This window comes from Capricornis sumatraensis, chromosome 13, assembly GCF_032405125.1.
Source record: "Capricornis sumatraensis isolate serow.1 chromosome 13, serow.2, whole genome shotgun sequence".
Taxonomy (NCBI): Eukaryota; Metazoa; Chordata; class Mammalia; order Artiodactyla; family Bovidae; genus Capricornis; species Capricornis sumatraensis.
In genome coordinates, this window is record NC_091081.1 from 51,104,454 (window position 1) to 51,132,422 (window position 27,969).

The following is a 27,969-nucleotide window of genomic DNA, read 5'->3' on the forward strand; positions in this document are numbered from 1 at the left end:
TCCTTCTAATATTATTTGGGCCAGTCATTCAGAGTTTAACAATATCCCAACGTTTATCACAGTTTCACAATCTGCAATATCAGACTCTCCCTGAAAGTGTAGCTTATAAGATTAACAAAAGAATGGTGCCTTCCTTTCTGTAGTTAGTGATGGAAATAGAATCTTCCAGTTCAGATCACCATCGTTAGGGTGTTCTATGCTCTATGACATAAAGTCTATGTCCTTGATTACATTTTATGGAATTTTTCCCTGTGAGAACAGGGGCCTCAGCAATCTGAACTCCTCATTCAAGATTTGTTTTCTTGCAGCCTGGCAAAAGAGAATAAACTTAGAATTTGGAGCTCTGAATTATAGTCTACCTGTGCAAGTTTCTAAGTCAAATTTGAACATATTGTATAACCTCTCTGAATCAGTTTCTTCATGAGTAAAGTGCAGAAAATAATAATAAAAAGCAAATCTCAAAGGCCAGCCCTTATAGGATCAGAAGAGATAAGTTTTGGAAAGTAATAAACCCCATATAAATATGTCACCATTATCTACCCCTGAATAGCATAAATAATTATTATTGCTATTGTTACAACTGAGCTTATAATAATTTTATTCAGTATTGCCAGTTTTAGGAATACTCCTGGCCAGATCACATTTCTAAAGTATAATCATGTCATCTAGAAATATTATGTTATTAGAAGAAGATGAGATGGTTATGTAGCATCACTGATTCAACAGACATGAATTTGAGCAAACTCTGGAAGATTGTGGAGGACAGAGCAGCCTGGTATGCTGCAGTCCATGGGGTCACAAAGCATCGGATACAACTTGGCAACTGAACAACATTAAAAATGAAAGTATCAGTAAGTGAATACAAGTTTCATGTTGACCAACACATCCTAAATAATTTAAGTTCTTAATTCTTAACTCTTACCCAATTGAAGAACTGTGTGGCATTTAAAGAAATTGTTTTTATAAAGTCTTAATATGTAGGAGATTTTTTACAACTGAATTTCTGTAGGAGATGGACACAGCGCAATTTCTGTTTTCATATTGTTGTTCAATAGCCAAGTCGTGCAACCCCATGGACTGCAGCATGCCAGGCTTCTCTGTAATTCACTATCTCTTTTCATATATTCAAGTTTATTTGGTAAAGACTATCTAAGAGGTAGTCTCTCCTTATATTTTAAAGGAAAGAGCAAAAAGAGGAGAACATTTTTGTCTGTCACTCATAATATTTATTTTTACCAGATTACAGTCTTATTTGGTAGAGAATGTCATGTATAAAGAGCCAAATGTTGAACGATTAATTGCTCCATTCCTGTAGGATCATTTTACTTCCACAGTTAGCACAGCAGTTCTTCTGAGATCACCCTAATTGGCATTTAATTCTAGGTTGAAAGCATAAAATGTTCTCTCAAGCCATCCCTCCTCATTGTGAGTCTAATTTTTGAAAGCCAAAATGAAAGATCCTAACACCCAATTTTTATGGCATACAGAGAGGAAGGAACTGTCAGATGCCCAACTTGTCATTATACCATAGGGAAATATAACTTGTTCAAGTGAGCCAATCAAAATGGAAATCTGCATATTATACAGCAGTTTATCACATAGAAACTCAACTGCTCCACAGTAAATCCAAACTGTACGGTCTGCAATTTACTAGTCTAGAAACAAGATGGAACACTACTATCAAGCTATTCTTTTCAATATACTCTCCAAAAATGCCAGGAAAACATGGTTTCCTGTGGTTTGTATTTCTTCTCCCCATACAAGCCTGAAGAGAAGGGATTTGGCCACCACAGGTCCTTATCCTGTTCAATAGACACTGGCCCTTGGCTGCCCAATAACCTACTCCTCCATGGAGAACCAGACAGTCATTCAGAGTAAATCTGCTTTGTCTTCCAGCCTTTCACATACTCAAAAATCACCATCGTGTAACCTGCGGAGGTCTCTTCTCCTGTATGAACCTGTCAGTTTCTTTTTGTAGAATGCTCTAGACTTCCTTCACCATTTTTTTTTTCTGTCTTCAGGACCTTGTTAAATGTGTCATTGTTAAAGTGTGTTACAAAAGAAGTCAAGACAATGCTTCAGGCATGATCTGGTCATCGAGGTCTATAATGACAATAAAATCTCATGTGCTTGAGGCATCATATTTCTATTATTCTAATTAGAGTATTTTAGCATCTTTACACCATCACTCACTATTGACTTGTGTAAAGCTTAATGTCAACTAAAACTCTTATTCCAATTCTTATTCTTATAGCTTTTAAGTTGAATATCCACCATCAAGCTTTCGTGCTGTTGGAGGCAGGTAAGGCATGGATTTGTTCTGCTTTATTCTTTCTTGTGAGCGTGTTAAGTAGCTTCGGTCATGTCCAGCTCTTTGCACCCCCATGGACTATAGCACACCCTTGAAGCTCCTCTCTCCTTGGGATTCTCCAGGCAAGAATACTGGAGTGGGTTACCATGCCCTCCGCTAGGGAATCTTCCCAACCCAGGGATCGTACTCATGTCTCTTATGTCTCCTGCATGGGCAGGCAGGTTCTTTACCACTAACACCACCTGGGAAGACCCATTCTTTCTTAGACCTAAATAAAAGCTTTTATGTTTATTCTTATTAACTTTCATCTTTTCTGAAATACCCATAAATCTGTAAAGTTAGAGTCCCTGTCTGCCTAACTGACTACTGAATTTCCCTTTAATTCTTGGCATATAATAAACACCTAATACATTTTTTAAAGAAAACAAATGCTTCAATAAATAGATGTGTTCCTTGTCCCATGCTACTAAGATCTTTTGGGATTCTAGTTTTAGTAGCCAATATATTGATTGATATTATCTTTTATTCCAAATTATGTCATCCACAGATTTGATCAATATTCTCTCTACATTCTCATTGAAGTCATTCATTCAAAAACTCCACCTACTATTGGGTCAAGAATAGAGCCCTCTGATGCATTTTTAGAGACTTCCCTCCAGGTCAATATAGGCCTGTTAATTAAGAACCTAAAATGAGAGAAATGAGATTGCTCTTTGACAGATAAGCCATTAATCAATACCTACATGCAGAGCAGTGATAGCAAAGCCACCTTAAAAAACAAGCCATGCACCCAGACCTGTATGATTTGTCCAAAACCTGATTGAACGTACTATTTTGTCTTAAGAACATGTCAGTCACAAGTGATTGGGGGAAAGGGAGACAGTATTAAAAATCCAGTCCAAGCTTGGTCTAGAGAGCAAAGCCTAGTCAGGTCAACTACAGGATGTCTGCTTTGCAGATGAACAATACAAGGCTTTGAGACCCTGAAGCCATTAAACATTGGATCCATTTAACTAACTCTGCCTGCTCTGATTTCATTATCACCAAGCTGTCTGCCAGCTACCTGGTCACTGTGTGACTTTGGGTAACTCAGACAAAGGTTGTGTTACTTTGCTTCCCAACTGTAAAACAGAGACACTCATCATACCTACTTCGTGGGGGGTTTTGAGGATTGAATGGAGTAAACACACATAAGTCTGGTTGTAAGTGCCTGTGTATGTGTTCTCAGTCATGTACAACTTGTTGTAGCCCCATGCCCACCATTTCCTCTGTCCAAGGGGTTTCCCAGGCAGGAATACTGGAGTGGGTTGTCATTTTCTTCTCCAGAGGATCTTCTAGACCCAAGGATCAAACCTACGTCTCTGACATTGCAAGCAGATTATTTACCACTGTGCCATCTGGGAATCCCCTAGCTACAAGTACTCCTCAGTAAATGTTAGCTATGGAAGGGAGAAAGGGTATGGGTTAAATCTGAAGAGCTTTGTTCACATAAAGCAGACTCTTCTGGTTAGAAGTGAGATGCAAGAAATAATACATTTAGGAGTTTCTTCAGTTCAGTTCAGTTCAGTTGCTCAGTCGTGTCCAACTCTTTGCAACCCCATGAATCGCAGCATGCCAGGCCTCCCTGTCCATCACCAACTTCTTAGCCTGCATGTTTGAGGTTCTGAGAACCCAGAGAACAGGGTCTTCTTGGCAGCCCCTACCCATAATAGTCACCTTTTTTTTTTCAAATTTATACAGAGTATAGTTTGATTTTGTATTTTGCCCCAATCTGAGAGTTTTTATATTTTTGATGGGGGTTTTAACTCATTCACACCAATTATCAAAATTAATCATCTGATATTAATTATATGAGCTTATTTTATTTTTCTTATTATATTTTAGCTTTATCTTTTGCCATAAGAACCACGATTTCCTTATTTATGTTCATCTTCAAGTGATATAAAATATAAATGATACCTTTTTAACTCCCATTTGGGTTTCTTCGGGGATAACTGGGGAATAAAAGGGAGAGATCTAGTTTTTTCAGCCTTAAACAAGAAGAGACCTCGGAGCCAGATGTTTGCTAACAACAGGTGGGAAGCTTGCCCTTGGTGCCCACCAACACCTGCTTATTGGTAGAACCCCAGAAGCGGCTCTCATTTTCTTCTGTACAAGCAGAGCAAGACAAAGAACTCCCAGAGTGCTTTCAATCCTCATCTCTGCCTAGTGCTGGCCTTCATCCCGACTGCAATGTTTTCTGCTTCCCTGTTGACCAAATTGCAGTATTAGGCCTACGTTTCCAAAGAAATGTAGGACAAGCAGAGGAAAGCAGGGAGGGGGCAGTGCGGAATGGTTCTGGAATTTAAAAAGCAACTCATTTCTAGGAAGGGATAACTTCCTTCCTTTAGCTTGTGGAGACACTGTATCTTTGAGGCAGGAATACCAAGAAGACCCTACCATCTCCATGCCTTCTACCATAACACCCTAGATCTGGTTCAGGTGATGGAAGTACTGCTTAAGGCCAATAGATGATCAATCACATACTCAGTCTCCATCACAGTTAGATTTTCTCATCTTTCTTTCATTGCAGTAGGGAGATAAGGAAGGAAGTCAGGCACATCTAGTCAGCGGTCAAATTCCTTTCTGATTTCTGCCATTTCTGAGACTACTGTATTGTGAACATAGAGTAGTTCCTGTGTCGTTCCATAAGCCCATGAAAGCAGCATGACATAGTGGTAAAAATCATAGATTTTGGAATTAGACTGGAACTGGCTCAAATTCCAGACATTAAGATGTTTAACCTCTAACACCTCAGCTCTCTCCTATAAGGCTCAGTTCTCCCATCTGTAAATTGGGCCTACTAATGCCTAACTCAGTATTTCTGCAAGTAATGAAAAGAACATGCATATGTAAGGGGTTATACTTTAAAGTCACTCAAAAAATATATTTATTGAGGTTTCTTCAGCATACTCTGAGTAGTTTAGGGATTCCCCAGCATCCTCTCTCTAGTCAGCAAGAGATCTGGGAAGGATGTGGGGTAAACAGAGCCCAGCCCTCATGCCCGCCTCCCCAATGAAAGCAACTCTGCTTCTATATGACATTTCTTCTAAAGAAAAAGTCTCTAGTTAAAACAAATTTTAACATCACAATTGAACAATCCAAAGACTCACAAAGACTGAAAACTGAGAAACAGCTGGGTGCTTTATTATTTGCAAAACAACCTGTGTATTCACCCTGCTGATCTCTCCTGACAATCCTTCAGCCACAAGGAAAGGACGACCCTTCTTCCTCAATTTCTATGGAGCTGTTAAGCTCAAAGCCCATAAATCAGTTACTGTATCACTTTATTTATTTATATTCAATCTTTTAAATCTGCATTTTCCTAGAAAATTTAAAAATATATATAAAGAAAACATTTTAAGGTTATTCTTGATCTTACCATCTGGACATAAATAATACAATGTTTTCTTATAGGGATTTATGCATAGTTTTGGTTTTATTTTTTAACCAAGTTGTGCTTGCACAACTTATACAATTGTTTTACTGATCTGTTTTCATATAATGTCATAAACATTTCTCTGTGTTTCTGTATTCCTTTTTAAATGGCAGTATAATATTTCATCCACTGGGTGTCCTATAGTTTACTCAGTTGTTCCCATACAGACGCACATCAAGTTTTCTTTTGGGAGTTCCCTGATGGTCTAATGTTTAGAACTCGGTGCTTTCACTGCTGTGACCTGGGTTCAATCCCTGATTAGGAAACTTAGATCCCACAGGCCTCACAGCACAGCCAAAAAAACACCAGAAAGAAAGATTGCTTGTAACTTTCTTATATTTATCATGATGAAAATGCCCAGTTTGATTCCTGGCTCTGGTTCAATTCCTGGGTCGGGACAATCCTCTGGAAAAGGGATAGGCTACCCACTCCAGTATTCTTGGGCATCCCTGGAGTCTCAGCCAGTAAAGAATCCACCTGCAATGTGGAAACTGGCTTCAATCCCAGGGTTGGGAAGATCCCCTGGAGGAGGGCATGGTAACCCACTCCAGTATTCTTACCTGGAGAATTCCATGGACAGAGGAGCCAGGCAGACTGCAGTCCCTGGGGTCTCAAAGGGTCCAACAGGACTGAGGGACTAAGCACAGCACATGATGAGAATGCACGTGGGACATTCTTTAAATTATTACTTAGGGTAATTTCTTTTATAAAAATCCTTAAAAGTAGAATCACTGCATCAAATAGCATAAGCAATTTAAAGATATCAATATCCATTGCTCTCTAAAAGATATACATTGTAAATTTACACTACCACACCCCTAGTATGCCTGCGAATACTTCTTGCCCTCATTGCTTTGGTAGCCCATAATATTCTATTTTCTTATGACGAGAAGTAAAACCCAAAGAATAGAAAAAACACAAGCTACCTTCAGACTTTGTTTTCATTTATAATAACACCAACCTTTATATGCCAAAATTAGATAAAGCAAACAAGAGTAAATCTGAATGTGGAACTTCCCTGGTGGCTCAATGGTATAGAGTCTGCCTGCCAATGCAGGAAACATGGGTTTGATCCCCAGCCGAGGAAGATCCCACATGCCGCAGAGCAGCTAAGCCCATGTATCTCAATTATCTAGCCTGCGTCCTGGAGCCCGTGCTTCACAGCAAGAGAGTCTGCTCACTGAAACTAAAGAAGACCCCTCATAGCAGCAAAGATCCAGCACAGCCAAAAATAAATAAATAAAATTATTTTTCAAAAAATGTAAATCTGAATGGGATTACATTGGTGGGAATTTAATTCTAACTCCCCCAGGTAGAAAGCTAATAAAGATACATCTACAACTTAAAGTAACTAAGTGGTTCAAGAAAAATGACCACATTACCCTCCTTATAAACTAGTGCTTTATACTCTCTTAACACTCTCTTGCATGGAAGCCTGGTGAAAAATTGGATACTCATAAGATTAAGCAGAAACATTTACCCGTATCCAAAGGTTATGTTTTCAAGGTTACATCTGTAAAGTCATGAAGATGATCTGCTGGTCTACCAGAATAATATATGAGCTACCTGAAACAGCAACTGAAAAGTAAATGGTAAAGAACATTGCCACATTATTCTTTTTCCTAACGGAATGCAGATAATCTCTCATTTTTCTCCAGAACAGACCACACCTAGTTGGAAGTTAACTGTCATAAAATAGTAATAGAATGCCTTTCATTCTAGATACACCTTCCCACAGTAAGAATATGGAAACATCAAAACCTTTTTCACTCAAAGTAGTCAGGTAGACAAAAGCTGCACATTAAGGGAAAGTGTACAAGAGCAGAAGCCAAGCTTTCTGCCCAAATAGTGAGGAAGATGGTGCCAGACAGGAACAATAGCAAATATCTCAGTCACTGGTGCCAATAGTGTTCAGTAACCTCTCCAGGAGAGTTCCTCTTATATTATTTAACTTTTATTAAATCTGTGCCACGTCACATCATTGAGGCCACAACAGTGGGACAGACAAGTAATGATATTACACAAGTATCTGTTGGTTACTTTTTAACTCTAAAAAGGTTATGAGTTGCCATTTTTTGTCTTCAATTTTAAATTAAATGAAAAGTGTAGAAATTAAGAAAGCATAAAAAAGCTTTCATATCCGTCATGTTTGTTCACAGTATGCTGTGCTGTGCTTAGCCAGTCACACTCATTTGTGACCCCATGGACTGTAGCCAGCCAGGCTCCTTTGTCCATGGGATTCTCCAGGAGAGAATATTGGAGTGCATTGCCATGCCCTTCTCCAGGGGATCTTCCCAACCCAGGGATCAAACCCAGGTCTCCTGCATTGCAGGCAGATTCTTTACCATCTGAGCCACCAGAGAAATCCATAGTATAGATTATACAATTTATTCTCTGTCCCCTAATCTTAAATTAATAGTTTTCTATTTTGTTCACCAAAACATTTTAATCAAACAAGCAACAAAATAGACTCTTTATCCATCTTCTTTTAAAGGAACTGAAGAAAATGAAACACCCTGAAGACAGACCACCAAGGGGAAAACAAACAAGACAGAAAGTGATGGGTTATTCATGAGCTGAATGATCAGACTTAGACAGACTGACAGGTAATACCAACACTAGTTCTCTTTAACATCCCCTCCTTTCTCTTCCTTTGATTCCTGTTGATTTTGGAATCTTGTTCAACAGATTCTGTCCCATTTAAGGGGACATAGATAGTTTCCTAAAAACTACAAGATAAATAATCTAAAGTCATCATTGTAGTAGTTCATAGCCTTGGTCATACATTAGAACCACTGGGGAGCTTTCGAAGACAACGTCTCGTGCCAACTAAGTCAGCTCTCTGCTCAGGCAGAATACTATGCCCAGGCCTCAGTATTTTTTAAGCTCCCTCAGCCTTGAGCTGTGTAGCTAGACTTGGAGTCTGTGTTTCTGTGGCATAAAAAATAATAACCTCATAAGACTCTGATTGGTCACAGTTGCTCATTGTTCATATTGAAACAAAAATGACAGGGCTTGGGGGGGACTAAAATGAGCATTTTAGGAAAGGGAACTTGGAGAAAACCTAATTTTATTCTCTTCTTTCAAGTGTTAGCAGGGAGTCTCCTTTCCTTTAATGGGAAAATTTTAATGACTTTTGAATCACCCATGCTTGAGGTTTAATTTACCAGACCTGGTTTGTCAAGAAATTTCTTTCTCCAGGTACTTCTGGGAATCCTCAGACAATGTGCATGCCCTCCCTGGCCCCCCATCTGCACTTTCCCCAAGTCCCTTTCCACCCTGGTCAGGCATTTGGCTCCAGATTGCTCATCCTGCTCCTCTGCCAGCTCCTCCACTCACTGCTCAGCCTTCTCCAAATAGCCCCTTATATATATTTGTTTAAATCTCCCGTCCCCGATACAACTCAGTTTTCATTTTCTCCGTTTGCAACCTGCGACACAATCTCAGTGCTGATTTGGGCTTAGATGAGAACAATAACTGCCGGGGTCCAGCACTGGTGGATCCAGGGAATTTGAAGCGGGGACAGCGTGGGTGAGGAAAAACTTATTTATTTATTTAATTAGAAATATAAGATTAGATTAGGAAAAAATAGTGTAGTAGGAAAATTAAGTGGAGAACAGAGGCTGAATAACTTGGTTTATGTGGAAAGCCAATAAAGTTCCAGACAAGGAGCTTGCACCATCTACGTTAGGCCACCGGCATCCTCTTGAACAGCAGGGGCTGCCCCACTTTGGTCTCCCTCTTGCATGGATCTTAGAAGCTGGGGCAAGTAAGTACACATGGCGAGCCTCCATGCCCCAGATAGGAATTCAGCCAGAAATTAGAGTAAAGAGGAGACACGGGGGAAACCAGTCCACCGACTGGCCCGGCCCCTATTGCCTAGAAAGGCTTTTTATACCTTTTTTTGTACATAGACATCAAATGGATAATATAAAATTATACAGCATCAGCAGCCCTGACTCCTATCAAAACCAGGCTTTCTCTCTGCATACCTAGTTGTATACACAAGTCTTAGGTGATTTACATCATCTTCTGGCCGGAGAGCCAGTTAACATTTTACAGCCTTTTTTTCTGATAAGGGTTTGTCAACCAGAAGACTTATTTGTGTTGTTCTTCCCAAAGTCTGGTGCCACTCTTAGAAAGCACTAAATAAAGTTACATTCTTACATGGCAAAGATACAACAATTTATAACAAGTAAAAGGAGTACAGTGATTTATAACAAAGAAAAGTAATTAACTCAAAAGTCTAGTGTTGCTAACATCAAAACTACTATATTCCTATTTCTATATCCCAATTACATTGATTAATATCCTCCAGATGCCTAAAAGATAAAGAATATGGAGGCCTGGCAGCAGTCATTGAGTCAACAGTGAAAACCCATCACCAATATGATTTTTAGCTCTTAGAAAAGGCTTTGTATCTTAAGATGCCTTAAGCTTTGTGCCTCTTGTGGTTGGGGGGCTGTAAACAATCCACAAATTGTAAAAGTCTCTAACTGTCAGGCAAGTTACAGAGCCATCAGAGGGGTTTGAGCTGAGACACTCTTTTTGCAGGAGACTGTTAACAGCAGCCCTGAGTTAACTCTTTCCAGAGAGTGTCAGAAAAGTAGAAAAGCACAATACAATGAGGCAGGGATATTCTGGGGTTTTTTGGGGGTGGGGGGTAGATGCTCAGGGAAACTCAGGGGGAACCCCTGAAGCTAGATCACACTTTGCGTTTTGTCTGGCTTCCTTCCTCATGACCATTGCCACGGGCGGGATTCCTCATGCTGGCTCCCGGCAAATAACAAAGCATTCCATAACTGCTACTTGAGGGGCCGCCCTCAGGAGTACAGCCTCTCACAACTCCACCTCTTCCTCCCCTCCCTTCTCCTGCCTCCCTTGTGTTATCACGTGGCATCAAGAGAAGCACCCCGTTCTTAGCCACCGTTCTCCCTTCAACACTGATGATCTTAGTCTGGGTCATCATTCCTTGTCATCCAGGTCCTCTAACCTGGACTGCCAAGTCCCTCTAGTTCTGCCAGACCTTGTTCATGCACTTCTGTGTCCCCTTAGATGCTTTCCAGTTACTTGGGAGCTATGGCAGGCTGCGGGCTGCCTCCAAACTTCTGTGTCTAGACATTCCACGCGGCATCTCATACTGCTGATACTGTGTAGGGGTCTCTGGGCCTTGTTTGTTTTTAGGTCTTTACCTAGAAATCAAGCTCTGGTCCACTAGCTTCAAATCACTAAACTCACATAGAGTTGCCTAGGGTTGGACGTGGAGAGGGAGGCACAGGATAGTCACTGGCACTTTATTCTTCTTGATCTCCTCTTTCTTTTTCTCCTCACATTAGCCCGTGACTCTTAGAGCAAGAAACTGACTTGGGAATCCTCATACATCTTCCCAAATACATTGTTTAAAACACAGACTTTGATTTTTGCAGCTTAAAAGGATTTTCCTTCTACTTAATGGCTTGGTTTGTTCAAAAGTCTACTCAGAAACTCCAAAGTCTGAATTCCTTTTCTTCTTGGACACCCACTATATCAATCCAACCCTGAGGAAAGTGTGCCAAAACCCAAGCTTCCTGTAAATGGTGGGAATAAGGAAGAGAAATCACCAGGAAAAAAGTCTCATTGGTTAGTGCCAGCACATTTTTCCACACTTTGGATAAAGCAAGCACAGTCTTCCACCTAAGAAAGGAGCAAGAAGGTTAAAAGAGACAGGAGATGTGAGAGATGCAGGAAAGATGTGGAGACAAGTAGACTTGGTAGATGGCCCCTGAAAGAGAAACTTGGGAGAGGAGATTATCCCACAAAGATGTTCAACTGAAATATAGCCATGTACCTCCCCTACTATCCCCTAGGAAATCACCATTGCTAAATATTTTTATGGTGAATGCAAATGCTGTGTTTTGCATGAGGCTGGTGTTAGGAGGGAAATGAAATAGAGATAAGTCATACTTAGAAAATAAATTACCATGAAGGAAAGTAATCTAGCCAATCTGTGTGAACTTTTGGTTTCATTTATTAAGGGAGCAGATTAGCTCATGGGAACAACACCACCTCCAAAGCTCCCTCTGTGAAAAAAACCATTTAGTTCAGATCTCCTTGATCTTAAAGAATAAGTCTGTTCAAATTAACCCAAACTCAAAGGAAATTTTATTGGAGGAACAACAGGTGGATTTGTCTCACAGAAGCCAAGAATCATCAGGACAAAGATGGTTCTCATGAGGACTGCAATTAGGAATCTGGAAAATCAAGATCTCAAGAAATTTTATATGTTAGTTCAAATTCAGTTCAGTTCAGTCACTCAGTCGTGTCCAACTCTTTGCAACCCCATGAACCGCAGAATGACAGGCCTCTCTGTCCATCATCACCTGCCAGAGTCTACTCAAACCCATGTCCATTGAGTTGGTGATGCCATCTCATCCTCTGTTGTCCCCTTCTCCTCCTGCCCTTAATCTTTCCCAGCATCAGGGTCTTTTCCAATGAGTCAGCTCTTTGCATCAGGTGGCCAATGTATTGGAGTTTCAGGGAACACCCAGGACTGCTTTCCTTTAGGATGGACTGGTTGGATCTTCTTGCAGTCCAAGGGACCCTCAAGAGTCTTCTCCAACACCACAGTTCAAAAGCATCAATTCTTCCCCACTCAGACTTCTTTATAGTCCAACTCTCACATCCATACATGACTAGTGGAAAAATCATAGCCTTGACTAGATGGACCTTTGTTGGCAAAGTAATGTCTCTGCTTTTCAATATGCTATCTAGGTTGATCATAACTTTCATTCCAAGGAGTAAGCGTCTTTTAATTTCATGGCTGTAGTCACCATCTGCAGTGATTTTGGAGCCCCCCAAAATAAAGTTATCCAATGTTTCCACTGTTTTCCCACCTATTTCCCATGAAGTGATGGGACCAGATGCCATGATCTTCATTTTCTGAATGTTGAGCTTTAAGCCAACTTTTTTATTCCCCTCTCGGTTTCATCAAGAGGCTCTTTAGTTCTTCAATTTCTGCCATAAGGGTGATGTCATCTGCATATCTGAGGTGATTGATATTTCTCCTGGCAATCTTGATTCCAGCCTGGGCTTCCTTCAGCCCAGCATTTCTCATGATGTATTCTTCATAGAAGTTAAATAAAAAGGGTGACAATATACAGCCTTGACATAATTCTTTTCCTATTTGGAGCCAGTCTGTTGTTCTATGTCCAGTTCTAACTGTTGCCTCCTGACCTGCATACAGGTTTCTCAAGAGGCAGGTCAGGTGGTCTGTTATTCCCATCTCTTTCATAATTTTCCACAGTTTATTGTGATCCACACAGTCAAAGGCTTTGGCATAGTCAAGAAAGCAGAAAGAGATGTTTTTCTGGAACTCTCTTGCTTTTTGATGATCTGGCAGATGTTGGCAATTTGATCTCTGGTTCCTCTGACTTTTCTAAAACCAGCTTGAACATCTGGAAGTTTATGGTTCACATATTGTTGAAGCCTGGCTTGGACAATTTTGAACGTTACTTTGCTAGCATGTGAGATGAGTGCAATTGTGAGGTAGTTTGAACATTCTTTGACATTTCCTTTCTTTGGGATTGGAATGAAAACTGACCTTTTCCAGTCCTGTGGCCACTTTCCAAATTTGCTGGCATATTGAGTGCAGCACTTTCATAGCATCATCTTTCAGGATTTGAAATAGCTCAACTGGAATTCCATCACCTCCACTAGCTTTGTTTGTAGTGATGCTTCCTAAGGCCCACTTGACTTCACATTCCAGGATGTCTGCCTCTAGGTGAGTGTGAGTGATCACACCATCATGATTATCTGGGTCGTGAAGATCTTTTTTATATACTTCTTCTGTGTATTCTTGCCACCTCTTCTTAATATCTTCTGCTTCTCTTAGGTCCATACCATTTCTGTTCTTTATTGCGCCCATCTTTGCATGAAATGTTCCCAGATCTCTAGTCTTTCCCATTCTGTTGTTTTCCTTTATTTCTTTGCATTGATCACTGAGGAAGGCTTTCTTATCTCTCCTTGCTATTCTTTGGAACTCTGCATTCAGATGCTTATATCTTTCCTTTTCTCCTTTGCTTTTCACTTCTCTTCTTTTCACAGCTATTTGTAAGGCCTCCTCAGATAGCCATTTTGCTTTTTTTGCATTTCTTTTTCTTGGGGATGGTCTTGATTCCTGTCTCCTGTACAGTGTCATGAATCTCCATCCATAGTTCATCAGCACTCTGTCTATCAGATTTAGTCCCTTAAATCTATTTCTCACTTCCACTATATAGTCATAAGGGATTTGATTTAGGTCATACCTGAATGGTCTAGTGGTTTTCCCTACTTTCTTCAATTTAAGTCTGAATTTGGCAATAAGGATTCAACAAGGTTCAAATTCAGGTGGTCTCTTCCTCCTTTCTATGCTTGGAGACATAAGGAGCGTGATGGATTTGGGGCACTCTGTAGTGCTATTTGATTATAAGGCATGGTGCCAGCTGAGGAATAGACTGAACATGAGGCTGAAGAAATAGACATGGCTTGGCACATCTCAGGCATCCAATCAATATATATAAAACAAAAATAAACAAGCAAACATATATATATATATATATATAAAACATACATATATATATGGAATAAATGCATGGTGACAGCTTTCATTTGGGAGATGCTGTGGATTATTTAAATGCTCAGTCATGTTCGACTCTTTGCGACCCCATGGACTGTAGCCTGGCAGGCTTCTCTGTCCATGAAATTCTCCAGTCAAGAATACTGGAGTGGATCTTTATTTCTTATCCTAGGGAATCTTCCCAATCCAGGGTTCAACCTGCATCTCTTGTGTCTCTTGCATTGGCAGGCAGATTCTTTACCACTGCTCCACCTGGGAGGCCAGAGATTTAAGAGCAGGAGACCAATAGGAAATTGACAAATACATTTGAAGCTCAGAAAGAAATACTTGGCTGTCAATAGAGATATGTATTACCAGCCTCGCACAGTAGTCTAAAAACTGAGCCAATAAATCACTCAAGAAGACTATGTATATAAAAAAGGAGGCTAAGGATAGATGCCTGGGGAGACACTGGCATTTCAGGGATAAACAAGAAAAGAAGAGCCTGAGAAGGAGAACGGGCAAGACTAATCAGAACAGAAGAAGGAAAATGGAGAGCAAGTAGCATTGCACAAACAGTGAATGAGTCTTCAAGACAGCAAGCAGAGGGACTTCCCTTGTGGTCCTGTGGCTAAGATGCCTACTTCCCTAATGCAAGTCAAGTCCCAGGTTCAATCCCAGGTCAGGGAACTAGAACCTACATGCAATAACTAAGAGGTCACATGCCACAATCTCTCATGGCACAAATGTTGACAATCCTGCATGCTATAACTAAGAACTGCTGCAGCCAAATAAATAGCAAAATGGATTTTTTTTCAATGAAGAGTGAGTGGAGAAAAGAGACAAAGACTGCCTTGAAATCAATGACTTTCATCAAGAGGCTTTGTTGCTACTCTTGATGACCTTTGGTTCAGAGGTGAGCTAGGTAGAGACCAGGGTGTGCTGACAGGAGGCATGAATGGGCTGTGGGAATACAGACAGTAGTGGGTGGGACTACCTTGCTTTTCTTTTCACACAGTCAACTCTTACCATCACATAAGTTCTGTGAATCAGAGATCATTATCCCTGTTTTATAGATTAAAAAAAGATTTGGGGAAGTGCTTTTAATGACCCAATTTCCATTTCTGATAGTACAGCAGACAGATATTCTGTCTGCATTCAACCCTTTCTATAGTAGGACTAAAAATGTTCATTTTATTGCTATGTTTCATGCCATCATATATCTTAACTATAAATATTTTAATATAATTCATATTATCTTTTTTTTTAATTTCTAAGTCCACACAACTAAAAGAGACATTGCCTATATTCAAACTGCAATCTGTCAAAGCAAAAATTCACGCTCTTTGTTGCTGAATTGATTTGGGGGGAATTTTTTTAACTAAAATAGTACAAGTAACAACTTTAAAATGCCAGAAAATGTCAAGATTTTCTTCGCTGGCCCTATTCCACATTATTTTCGAGTGTTACATTCAAAGCTGAACACAGTTCTCGAAGCATAATCTAAGCAACGCCAATTACTGCTGCTCCGAATGATTGCAGATCTACTCTGAGTGGTTTTTCCTAGCATCTTCTCTGGAACTGAAGTTAACCAATTCCTTAATGTTCAAGGCCTCTGTAACTATAATATTGTGCCTTCAGTTACACTGAAAGTTGATCCAAAGTTCAGCGCACTTTCTGATAATGCATACTCTCAAATCTTCTTTGTATATTTCCAATGTCTGTAACACATTAGGACAGTCTAAAGCTGCATCGGAATCCCTGAAAAATTCATTTTGGGTCAAGCTGAAGGTTTAAGAGGTCTTATGCTGATGAAAAGCTTTTCAAATGAGTATGAAGAAGGAGACAGTGATCCCTGACAGTAACCTCTGATCACTCACATGCTGCCAAGGAAGATGCTGGTACAAGGTACAAAAGTCACCCAGAGTCTTGGCCATGGCTTCCTGGAAAATGCACCCATTGTAATTAATCCAGAGCCTGCCTGGTCATGCACTGGCCAGGGAAAGGAGTCCTGGGATTTGTCAGAGATAGGTTATTGTGAGAGAGAAAAATAAATGGAAATTTTCTTTGCTGTGTTTAGGAATAATCACCTCTTACTGTTTGCCTCTCCATTCAAGCATGAAAAATGGCTGTCAAGAATTCCACGCCTGCTTCAGGAGGAGAATAGAACAGGGTTTTACTCTGAGTCAGACTAACATTCAGCAGACCTCTATAGCAAAATCACTCTTCAAATTCCCCATTACATGTTTTAAGAAAGAATATAATACTGGCCATGATCATGAAATTCTAGCATCCCAATGTAGGTAGTAATCACTAATATAAGTAAGGTGTGGAATAAGTATTTTCTAATTTTTTCAGTGAAGAGACTGAATTTATAAATGAATTTTATATTCAGAAAACAACACAAAACCGTATATATAATATCAAACTGCTGGAAAACACACTTAGAAGTGAAAGTCTATTAAATGAAAATGAATAGTATAATGATTATAATAATAATAGGTTATTTTATTTTTGTAGGCTACACTCTATTATAGTTCTATATCCATTCTATATACAAGATAATGAGTATAATTCCTTGTGCTGTACAGTGTATCCTTGTTGCTTATTTATTTTATATATAATAGTTTATATCTGTTAATGCTAAGTTGTTTCAGTCATGACCTACTATTTGTGACCGCATGGACTGTAGCCTGCCAGGCTCCTCTGTCCATAGGATTCTCCAGGCAAGAATACTGGAGTGAGTTGCCATTTCCTTCTCCACACTCCAAATTTATCCTTCTCCCTGTCTTTCACCCCTTTGGTAAACACAAATTGTTTTCTATGTCTGTGAGTCTATTTCTGTTTTGTATTTATATTCACTTGTGGGCATTTTTCAGATTCCACATATAAGTATATCATATGGTACCTCTCTTTCTCTGTCAGACTCATGTCACTAAGCATAATATTCTCTAGGTCCATCTACATCGCTGCAAAAGGCAGTATTTCATTCTTTTTATGGCTGAGTAAAATTTCATTATATATAACTGGCACAAAAAAGGCAACTACACTCCAATAAAAAAAAAAAAAAGACAGACTCTCCCCTTGATCCTTCAGTTCTATCTGGTGACACCTTGTAGCCTAGCAGCTACGACATTAAAAGAAAGAATGACAACACGAAAGTGATGCTTATGACACCATTGGTGCTTGTTAGGCACTCAAAGGTACAGCTATTGCTATAACAATATTGTGATTTTATAAAAATTAGTAACTTCTGACAGAGAAGCCAATGGCACCCAACTCCAGTACTCTTGCCTGGAAAATCCCATGGATGGAGGAGCCTGGTAAGCTGCAGTCCATGGGGTTGCTAAGAGTCGGACACGACTGAGCGACTTCACTTTCACTTTTTGCTTTCATGCATTGGAGAAGGAAATGGCAAACCACTCCAGTGTTCTTGCCTGGAGAATCCCAGGGACAGGGGAGCCTGGGTGGGCTGCCATCTACGGGGTTGCACAGAGTCAGACACGACTGAAGCGACTTAGCAGCAGCAGCAGTAACTTCTGAGCCATAAATTGTGATTGGACCTTTGGGAAAGAGGGTACAGTTTTATATTGTTAATCCTTTGCCACTTGAAGAGTTCAGTTCCTGTATGCAGAGTCTTCAGCTGTATGCCGTCAATTATTCAAAATCTGGTCATATTTCAATTGGTTTGATATTCAACTTATACTTTCTTTTATGACATTTTGTGTTTCTTAGACTATTTGATAATATTTTATCATTAAAAATATTTAGGATATTTTGTAAATGAAGTTAAGCATTTTTCTTTAAAAAGAGAACAGTGACTTAAGAACTAAATATCAAGTTGCCTGTTCACTCCTGCACCAACATCCTACGTACAATGGTCAAGTGAGGACAGGATAATTGTAATGAAATGTCCCATTCAAAATAGATAAGAATGTAAAGTACATAGCAGTTCCTGGTCAATGAAAAAAGAATAAATCCTGCTGGGCTGCCATAGTGAAAGCCCTCAACTCTGGGAGTGTGTAAATATCATTTACACACTGATTTTGGTCTTGGCAGGTACTCTTCTATCCATCAGTTTCTGTGGCCACAGACACTAGCCTCTGAGATTTTTCTTTGTTCACTAACCTCCAAGGCCACATCTGAAATGGACATTTGTAGGCTCTGAATCTTTCACAGACTTCTTTCTGCCCAAGGTTGTTTTAAGGTCTCTGAACTGAAAAATGAAACTGTTAGTATTTCAGTCTTGTCTGACTCTTTGCAACCCCATGGACTGTAGCCCACCAGGTTCCTCTGTCCATGGAATTCTCCAGGTCAGAATGCTGGAGTGGGTATCCTTTCACTTCTCCAGGGGATCTTCCCAACCCAGGGATTGAACCCTAATCATTCCCAAACTTAGAACAAGTTTGTGCTTTTTTGGCAGTAGATTCCCTCAAAAACTTTTGTAGACTGTGAGCTGCTTCTAGTCAGTTTTAAGCATCAACATCACACCCCAAATTCTTTCTCATAATTCTCAAAACAGTCTTGTTTCTTAGCTTCCCCCAAACCCATGTCTATCTGCCTGTCTCTCTCTCTCTTAATTTGATGATGATTACATTGAGACTATCTGAAATACTCAATTTACTGGGAATGTAATACGGTTGATCTGAGTTATTTTGTTGAACTGAAAAGTCTTACTGATCTTTTCCAATAAAGCCCATTTCCTCTTAAAGCTTACTATTCAAAGTCCAGAAATAGTTGCCTTTTGCAACCTGTAAACACCTAAATATTTAGAATTTCTTCATTCACTTAATTCTTTGCTTGAGTACTAGCCAAATCTTGCATCTCTTTATTATAATATTTTTCTCAAAACAGCCAATGACAGCCAATGGCTTTCATTTATGCCAGAGTCACAGGGTGCTAGGCCCGTAGGAGTTGTCACACAACTCCATGGCACAACTCCATGCCTTCTGAATTGTCACAGGTGATATTTTTACCAAATATTTTGCCACAGCACCATAGACCTCTCCAGCCTTCTGAGTGATTATACCACTACCTGACCATCAAACCAATGATACATATTTTAATGGTTTGTATTATGTCAGTATCCAACTCTGGTCCTAGCTCCTGTAAAAGAAAATCTCAGTGTACTCACAGAAGTTTATTTTTCACTCGCATGTATTCTTAATCATGTGTTAAACCAGCATCCTTCCCTGCAGAGATTCAAGGACTCAGATTTCCTTTATCTTGTATCTTTACCCTTCACCTGAAACCAGCAAAGTCCCAAGCTTCTGGTTAGAGGTGAGAGGTAGAGAAAGATGGCTGAGTCTTGCAATAAGACTTGGAAGTACTCATATTCCAGAGGTCAGAACTTAGTTGCCTACTGTGTACCAGGAGCTAGAGGAAATGGGTTTTGGCAGACACAGGGCAGTCTCTGTCATCAACAACTCTAATGTTGCTCCCATCATATAATTAGAAGAGTATAGATCTTACTATGCTAGAAGACAGGCTGGATGATCTGGCCTATTCAAAAAGCAACAATTTTCCATTCAGGAACCTTGGAATCTTAGATTTAGCAGTGGTTACTGCAGAGATCAGCAAGTCTAACTCTCTCACATTATATATTGATAAAATGGTGCTCAGATGGGCATAAGGAAGCAGTGGTAGGTATTGGACTAGGGCACTGGTCTCCCATTCAAGTCAGGGCTATCTACAATATGCTTTCCTGTCTTAACTATTCCAATATTACAAACTTACTGTAGGTTAATGAACAAAAGTGGGAATTTTGAAACTTCTTATACATGTAATTCTTGGTAGATATAGAAAATTAAATAGCATCTTAGAAGACAAATGAAGTCCCTTAGTGAGAATTTCCGAGGGAATCAGGTTCTAAAAGAGGTTTTTCTTTTTCTACTCCAAAGATAAGATAAATTTGGTCTGAATATTGCTTCTCAGAATTTTTCAAACTGTTTGGACCTAGAAGACCATCCAGACTAAAGTCAAGAAAAACTATTGTTTTTGTAAAACTAAGGAAAAAATGAAATAGAGAAGTGTTGCAAAAATTTAAGGAATCAGCAGGGGGTGATGAGTGGGACATAAGCTAACTGTTGAGAGAAACAAGAACCAGTTGCACTCTTCCACTCTGAGCTCTTGTCCTTGGACTAACTAACTATCCTCTCCAAGTCTACAAATAACAGGTCCTTCTCGGCCTGGTTCTGGGGTTTTGATCAGGGTAAAATCAGATTATGTATAAAAAAAAGAGATTTGCAAGTTGAAAATCAATAACAAAGAGAATGTCATCGTCTTCAACTGATCAGTAATAAATCTTCTGCTTTTGTCTTCACATCTCCATTAAAATCTACCGTAGTCTGTGCTCCTCAGAGAGCACACATGAACCTAGGTAATTTGCTACATTGTTACTCTGTTTCCATAATTACTGTTTGCTATGAAATGTTCCTAGATTAATTTCAGTGCTTTCTCTACTTATGCAATTACAAGGGCAACAGTATCATCAGGAGTTAGAAATACAAAACACACTTTTAGAAAGGCATTTGCAAAATACAAAATGTAGTAAGCTATCATAATTTTATTTTTTAAAATACATCAGAGCTAATTAAAGTGCAGTGAACTGACATGGGAGAAATATTTAAGAAAGAAATCTTGGTAAAATGAATAACAGGACTGAGGAAAGATATATTTGACTACAAATGGGTAAAAGTTGGGCTTCCCTGGTGGCTCAGACAGTAAAGCTTCGGCCTGCAATGCGCGAGACCCAGGTTAGATCCCTGGGTCGAGAGGATCCCCTGGAGGAGGAAATGGCAACCCACTCCAGTATTTTTGCCTGGAAAATTTCCAAGGACTGAGGAGCCTGGTAGGCTACAGTCCATGGGGGTTGCAAAGAGTCGGACACGACTGAGTGACTTCAAGGAAGGCGGTAATAACCTGGCAAAAAGATCAAGCACAATAATAGATGGAATCAAGAATCTTAAGTTGATCAAGAAATTTAAACTTAATCAAGACTGTTTGATTGGGAAGTCAATGAGAAAATGGTCCCTCTTGAGAACTGCTCTACATCAGAGGTCCCCCAATCTCCAGGCAACAGCTGGGTACCTTCTGTCAGATCAACAGTGCATTAGATTAGAAACAAAGTGTACAATAAATGTAATGTGCTTAAATCATATCATCCCGAAACCACCCCTGCCACCTCCAGTCCATGGAAAAATTGGCTTCCATGAAGACATCAGGCATCAGTCCCTGGTGCTAGAAAGGCTGGGGACTGCTGTTCTATATGCAACTGTGGTTTGGGTTTCTTATTTTCAAAGGTTGGTACAAAATCCCAAAGAAAATATTAGAAACAACTAACCTTCACCATCAGGACAGAATGCATGGTTTTAAAGGTCTTCACCTTCAACTGTAGATTTTACAGCAAAGCATAATTTATAAAGTAGAAAGATGGATTCCATCTAGAGTCTGACTCAGAAGAGTTGATTCAGAAGAAACTTGATACTGAGTTTCCTTATCATTACCCAGTAAGGTAACTCTGATAGGTACCCCTATTTCTACCTCTAGTCCAAAACCCCATCCAGCCTGGAAGCAGGCAGGACTCTGATATCTGTCTGGATAAGACCCAGCCTTCTGCAGAACTGCTGGTTCTGGTCATGCTGGTATTCTGTAGAAATGCCTTCTCAACTCTGCCTCCTAAGCCAAGCTTTCTATTTAATTTCAGAGACAAAGTCAGTAACACCAACTCAAAATGATCTGCAAGGCATATGGAAAAGGGCCTCAACATAATGGGAACACCAGCAGGAAATCAAGATGAACGGATTGTCCTTTTAAAAAAAAAATGATGAAAGGCCAATCAGTATTATGACTACTTTTTCCTAGTGCCCTGATGTCAGGTAGGCCTCCAGTTGTCCCCTTGTCAGTCCCATGTGTGCCCATATAACAGCAAGTCCTTTTGATAATATTACTTGGAACTCTGTACATTTTCAGTATTATGGTTGTCAAAGCTAGAAAATAACAAGACATTCTCATGCTTTTTGCACAAAAAACATAAAGGAAAACCAGAGATGAAAATAAACACATAGAAAGGCAATTCCCTTTTCATCAGAGATTCAAATCAAATGAAAGAGTTTGGCTCAAATTTTGTTCAGAGGACATTCTGACAGTTCAGCTTTCTTCCAGTTCAATTATTTGGGAGAAATATATATATATACAGGCTCAGTTCTGGTTCAAACCAGTTCACTTCCTTGGAATAAAACTCAAGCATTTCTGACTGAATACAAAAGTAATGTTCAAGTTCAGTTCAAGATTTGGCAAGTGAGAATAGTTCATTCCAGTGTAACGTTTGATTCAAGTCTCTGCTTTTCAACTGTTCATTTTATCCATTATGGCCCAAAGGAAAAGAAAATATATATATTAACAACTAATAGAGGAGAAATAGGGACATGCCATTAATGGTTTTGAAAGGAGCCAAGAATCTCTGTTGTCATAGCATTTAGAGTTCATTAACCCATCTTTTCCAAGAAAACTCTTAGAATAATCTTTAACTAAACGTTTGCACCATCCCTCTTCTTGCAAAGTAACCAAAAATTTCTCTAACTAGTCTTTTCTAGAAAAATTACAAAATAGAAAAATTCAACTCTTCATTCTTTTTATGGACTAAGATTGTGCATACTAATTTTATATACAGTGATATACATATAGTAATTTGACATGTATACAGTCACACAGATATACACACATGTGCATCCATATATAAAGGGTAGCAGAGAAGTTTAAGGTTCACTAAGAGCAAGAATTCTTGTGCAATATGCAAAATGGAAGAAAGACACAATAACAACTAAGACTGAGTCAAAATTATGTTGAGATTAAGAATTAGAAATGTGACATTCCTTGTTTGTCATTTTTGCACCCACAACATAAAGTTTTGTTTTTCTTCCCTAATTGCATTAGCTCTCAGTCATCATCACTGAGACTCATCTACTATAATCACACTGAAAATTAACAAGTATCTACTAAGCACTTCTTATCTGTAGACCACTATGCCAAGAAAAGCATATCAAACAAAAGACTGAGAAAGTAGACTCTCTCCTCAGGAAGTAATATGTGTGAAAACCACAGGTGGAAAGAAGATAGAAAAGCTATGTAGCATACTAAAAGTATTTTTGCAAGTAGTAATTGTTCTTGAAAAACTGTTCTTGATCCTCCCTACATCTTATCCTCACTGAACTGATGAACCGATAAAATATGTTTCGGTGTAAGAAGGAGTCTATTGAAGAACCGTATCTAGGAAACAGACAAACTAAGAGTAGGACTAGCAGGAAACAAACATTACAAACTTCTGCCCAGAAATGAACTGCCCAGCAAGACCATGGGTGAAGCTGGGCAAAGGAATCCAGAAGAAATGATTATTTATAAACCACTCTCTCTCTGGATTTGGTGCCTGTCACTGTGGCTGGCAAAGTATTACCCAGAACTGCTCCTGGTCCCCATTCTAAGACAGCAGACTTTGGACTTCCCTGATGGTCCAGTGGCTAAGCCTCTGCACTTTTTGCAGCGGGCCTGGGTTGGATCCCTCGTCAGGGAGCTAGATCCCACATGTGGTTCCTAAGGGTTCATAAGCTGCAACAAATTCTAGGATCCCGAGTGCCACAACTAAGACCTGGTGCAGCCAAATAAAATAATAAAATAAACCAAGACAAGCTGACTTGAGACACTACCCAAGAGAGCCATCAAGGTGAGAATGGGAATGATGGAGGAAATGTGAATAACACAGTGAAAAGACTGGCTTTGAGTTGAAAGAATCTGCTCTGATTCAATTCTCTGTGTGTATTTAAACCAGAAGTTATTCAGCTTCTCTGGGCCTCTGTTATTATTGTTCTTTCTATAAACAGCAATAATAACACTCCAAATAACTTGAGAATTAAATACAATATTATGCCTCTCAACATGCAAACAAGGAAACACATAAAGCTTATGTCTTGTCTCTACCACTCGACAGGCACAAGGGATCCTAGCTTCTAGCAGAATGTCACTAAAATTGTAGCTATTTAATACATGTTGGTTTCCTTTTCTCTTATTTGCAACCATTATTGAGGCCTCCCTGGTGGCTCAGATGTTAAAGAATCCACCTGCAATGCAGGACACCTGGGTTTGCTCTCTGGGTTAGGAAGTTCCCCTGGAGAAGGGAATGGCAACCTACTCCAGTATTCTTGCCTGGAGAATTCCATGGACAGAGGAGCCTGGCAGACTACAGTCCAAGGGATCACAAAGAATCAGACATGACTCAGCGACTAACACTTTCACTTCACTTTCATTGATAAGGAAGATTATAACTATTAACCTCTCTAATTTCTGACATCCTGAGCAAACTTCACAAGATTTGTTTCACAGGTTGTCGACCCTTGATCCCTGTTCCTCATTCTCACTCTCACCTTCTCCTTCCTAACACACCTCCAGCTCAGGACTTGTGATCCTAGAAGCAGAGTTAGCATTCACAGTAAGATCAAAGGGCATTGAGGACCTGATTCTGGAACCTGAATCTCAGCAATCAAAGAGGTCTGCTAGTGACAGCTAAATATGAAAGTGAAAAATTTTAATATAAGACCTTTGAAAAGACAGGTTCTTTCTTTTTTCACTTCTGCGGTGATTCCAACCTTTATTTAAAATTTAAAAAATAATAACAAAAATGTTGAAGATAAGATATATTGAGTCAAACATTTGTCAATTTGCAGGTTTCTACCTATAAACAAATTAGAATTTAGCAAGATTTTGTGTCATAAAGGCTACTTTCAGCCACAAATACCAAAATTCCAATATAAAGTTGCTTAGAATAAAGGGAAATGTACTGGCTACCAGTTCAAGTCTAGACACAAGGGGAGCTTCAGGGCTTGCTTTATCCAGGGGCCTCTACTCTTTTTCCCTGCTATGGTCTGAGATTTGCGCTCCTCTAATCATCCTTTATCTTCACATTTGTAGTTCTCATATCCACACACCACAATTTTTGAGAAAAAGGAGCCACTTTCCAAAACTTTCCCAGAAGAATCAGTAAGATGACTCATAGAAAGCCCAGAAAAATCTCTCCTCTCATTCCATTGCCCTGAACTGGGTCACATGGCAATCCCTGAACCAATCACAGGCAAAGGACATGTGATTATTCTTAGATGAATCAGGCCGACAGCTAGAGCTAGAGGTTGCCTCACTTTAGCTGATACACAAGGACAAAAGAATGGGGTTTTTGTAATGATGGGGAACTGGATACTTGTAGTTATCCAAAAGTGAACACTTCTGCCTTTATTTTACACAAACACATCTAATTCCACTTGAATAAGAGTATTAATAAGAACAAGACATATATATTAACACAAAATTAAACAACAGAAAAAGAAGTTAGTGAGTTCTTTTACCAAATGTAGTAAATACCGAAACGGTTGACATCCTCCAATGATGTCTAGTTTAGGATATCATACATCGCCTCAACTGTTCCCTTATTTAAAATGTACCTGGAATTCTTCTTATGGAAATTTCAACTTTTGTTCTCTAAACTTTATTCCTAGGTGAGCACATCACTTCCCATAGGTTTAAATACCATCTGTTCGGTTCAGTTCACTCGCTCAGTCATGTCTGACTCTTTGCGACCGCAGGAATCACAGCACGCCAGGCCTCCCTGTCCATCATCAACTCCCAGAGTTCACTCAGATTCACATCCATCGAGTCAGTGATGCCATCCAGCCATCTCATCCTCTGTCGTCCCCTTCTCCTCCTGCCCCCAATCCCTCCCAGCATCAAAGTCTTTTAGGTGTTAGTTCTAAAAGGTCTTCTAGGTCTTCATAGAACCGTTCAACTTCAGCTTCTTCAGCATTACTGGTTGGGGCATAGGCTTGGATTACCGTGACATTGAATGGTTTGCTTTGGAAATGAACAGAGATCATTCTGTCGTTTTTGAGATTGCATCCAAGTACTGCATTTCGGGCTCTTTTGTTGACCATGATGGCTACTCCATTTCTTCTGAGGGATTCCTGCCCACAGTAGTAGATATAATGGTCATCTGAGTTAAATTCACCCATTCCAGTCCATTTTAGTTCACTAATTCCTAGAATGTCGACGTTCAATCTTGCCATCTCTTGTTTGACCACTTCCAATTTTCCTTGATTCATGGACCTGACATTCCAGGTTCCTATGAAATATTGCTTTTTACAGCATCAGACCTTGCTTCTATCACCAGTCACATCCGCACCTAGGTATTGTTTTTGCTTTGGCTCCATCCCTTGATTCTTTCTTGAGTTATTTCTCCACTGATCTCCAGTAGCATATTGGGCACCTAATGACCAGGGGAGTTCCTCTTTCAGTATTCCATCATTTTGCCTTTTCCTACTGTTCATGGGGTTCTCAAGGCCAGAATACTGAAGTGGTTTGCCATTCCCTTCTCCAGTGGATCACATTCTGTCAGACCTCTCCACCATGACCTGCCCGTCTTGGGTTGCCCCGTGGGCATGGCTTAGTTTCATTGAGTTAGACAAGGCTGTGGTCCTAGTGTGATTGGATTGACTAGTTTTCTGTGAGTATGGTTTCAGTGTGTCTGCCCTCTGATGCCCTCTTGCAACACCTACCATCATACTTGGGTTTCTCTTACTTTGGGCGTGGGGTATCTCTTCATGGCTGCTCCAGCAAAGCGCAGCTGCTGCTCCTTACCTTGGATATGAATGTGAGAGCTGGACTGTGAAGAAAGCTGAATGCTGAAGAATTGATGCTTTTGAACTGTGGTGTTGGAGAAGACTCTTGAGAGTGCCTTGGACTGCAAGGAGATCCAACTAGTCCATTCTAAAGGAGATCAGTCCTGGATATCCTTTGGAAGGACTGACACTAAAGCTGAAACCCCAGTACTTTGGCCACCTCATGCAAAGAGTTGACTCATTGGAAAAGACCCTCATGCTGGGAGGGATTGGGGTAGGAGAAGAAGAGGACGACGGAGGATGAGATGGCTGGATGGCATCACCAACTTGATGGACATGAGTTTGGGTGAACTCCAGGAGTTGGTGATTGACAGGGAGGCTTAGGGGGCTGCAATTCATGGACGTGACTGAGCAATTGAACTGAACTGAACTGATATACTGCTGACTAGCAAAATTTCTACCTCTAACTCACTTCTGAGCTATAGATTTGTATTCAGTTTACCTATGTGGTAGGCACGTGCTTTCAGGCATCTCAAACCTAACAAAGACACATTTTCATTCCCTTCCTAGTTAGGTCACCACAGAGCACTGAGTAGGGTTCCCTGAGCCATATAATAGGTTCTCATTAGTTATCTATTTTATACATAATATCAGTAGTGTATATATATTTGTTATGTTCAATGTAGCACTATTTACAATAGCCAGAAACAACCTAAATGTCCATCAACAGAGGAATGGATAAAGACGATGTAATATGTATAGACAACGGAATATTGCTCAGCCATAAAGAGGAAGGAAATTGGGTCATTTGTAGAGCCTTGGATGAATCTAGAGACTGCCATGCAGAGTGAAGTAACTCAGAAAGAGAAAAACAAATATTATATATTAACATATATACATGGAATCTAGAAAAATGGTATCAGTTCAGTTCAGTCACTCAGTTGTGTTCGACTCT